We start from the raw sequence: 2,053 nt of genomic DNA, 5'->3' as shown, positions 1-2,053 counted from the left end.
TGCTCATGTTATTTCCAAAACCGAATCCCTGACTGGTCAAAGTTTAACTGGTTTAATGGTGGCTTGTTTTGTACGTTGAGCCTGAAAAGGAACTTAAAAACTTTCATAGGAACATGTGAATGCCATAGTTTTGAATGTGGAAGTCCTAAACGTGCATATACGAGTGTTTATATAGACTTTAATTGAAAGTAGTTGTTGGACTGTGTATTTCCAAGCATAGTTGTAACATAGTATTACAGTTTTTGTTTGTCTGGTTGTTTGTTTTTCTAAATATTGGTTTTTTTTGTAAGTTTATTGGTTATTCTGATGATACCACAAGTGAGTAAGGCCTATACAGTTGTGAAATTGCAGTCCTGACTTTTTATCAGTTTCATCACAAGTTCTGTAATGTAACTATTTATAGAATACTTTATTTGTCTCCCAACAGCAATTCAGTAAACTCTGTTGGACTCTCATCTTATATCTAACTTCCTGTAAACATATGGTGAAATAAGCATAAGCTTGTTATGGAAATGTTCATGAAATCAACCTATTACCACAGGTGACCCTCATCCAATACATCAACTGACTGGATCCAAGCACCAGGACCTTCTAGCCACGGAACCAACTCTCAGATCACTTAACAGTGGAGTGGAGTTACTTGAATGCCTGCTAAGCTGTTGATGCTCTGTAGGCTAACCCCTCTAGAGCCCTACCTCGCCCAAGTAGACATGGCAGCTTTACATAATGGATGGAGCTGTAGAGAGACAGCCATCGACATGGCTCTTACCCTGGAGGGACCAGAGCTCCAAGTCTTTGTTGAATTTTCTGCAGAGGAACGTCGTGACCTGCAGACCATTAGTGATGCCCTTGACAGGCAGTCCAGAGAGTGAATCTCCAGAGAGCAGCTGATCGCCAGAAGGCAGCATGGTGGTGAAGACCTGATGGAGGGCCAGCTCTACAATGGCGCGACCAGCCTACCTTTTTCAGGTGCTCTTTTGTTATGTGTTAAAATGAATTGTAGTAAGAACACACGACTCTGTCTTTCTCGATGCGTGGGGTCAAATGCAGTATGAGGCACACGTCGGCTATAATTCTTGCAGTTTGTAGGGTGGTGGTGTCACTAGTTTCTAGCTCCTTTACTTTTGCTCCAACATAATGTTTTGTCAGATATTTAGTGTGTAATTTTCCTTCAAACAAATGATAATAATAATGACTTTCTCTTTTTGTCTTTGGACCTGTTTTTAAAGTCAAGATTTTTATTTAAAATAGAGCAAAATTTAACTTAATTGCGTGTTAAAAAATTTACATTGTTGAGTACTTCTGTTCATTATATCCTGGGAACATTTTCATCCCACAGCTGCACATAGTTACTGTGTTACTCTTATTCTTGTCCTTTCTTGTTCTTGAAACATGTCTGTTTAAGTCACGCACCACACTGGATGGTCTGACTCGTCTTCTGGCATGTTGTCATATGCTAAGACAATGGATGGATGATTTTTTTTTTCTTTTCATTTGATTAAACACCAGAGAAATGGCTTTATATATTTTCAACCTACCATGACCTTAAAGGTCAAATGCTGTATTAGCACACAATCTGTGAGGATGTTGAAAGTAGTTTGATGCTAAATTTATGTAATATAATGTAATGCTGTTTTATTGAATTACCTGATCAAAATAAAAAAAAGAAAAAATGCAGACTCTTGCTAAATATATGTACAATACCAGAAAAAAAATATATATAAAAACATTGGTTTTGCAATGCAGCACAAATCTAGAGTATGAATTTCTGCTGAAGTTTGTTGAAAGACGGATCTTGGCTCCAAGATTCCTTTACTCCGTCAAATGGTTTAGAATCAAAGTAAGCAAGACTATTTCAGTCTGTCTGAGAGAGGAATTTTAGCTGAAGCTTCAAAGCTCTTCTTGTAAGAACTCTGACCGAGTTCTGAACATAGAGTTAACAGAGAAGAGTCCATTGTTTATGGCTCAGAAGAAAAATACGTCACAAGACTCCCAGATATGGGATGAACTGTAACCCAGTTAGAGAAGAGGACTATCATGTGAAAAATAATCT

General features: G+C 37.7%; 1 long non-coding RNA gene across 1 annotated transcript in view; it reads left to right on the top strand.

Annotated features, from left to right (window-relative positions):
• LOC112159381 overlaps positions 1–1,657 on the top strand; it is an 11,768-nt gene extending 10,111 nt beyond the window's left edge. The window contains exon 3 of the long non-coding RNA XR_002921472.2: positions 542–1,657. This is a non-coding gene — a long non-coding RNA (uncharacterized LOC112159381). The remainder of the gene's footprint in view (positions 1–541) is intronic.
• Positions 1,658–2,053: the final 396 nt, after the last annotated feature.

The sequence above is a fragment of the Oryzias melastigma genome, linkage group LG7 (assembly GCF_002922805.2).
Source record: "Oryzias melastigma strain HK-1 linkage group LG7, ASM292280v2, whole genome shotgun sequence".
In the NCBI taxonomy this organism is placed as follows: Eukaryota; Metazoa; Chordata; class Actinopteri; order Beloniformes; family Adrianichthyidae; genus Oryzias; species Oryzias melastigma.
The sequence above is the reverse complement of the archived record's forward strand: the minus strand, read 5'-3'. Positions and strand labels throughout refer to the sequence as shown.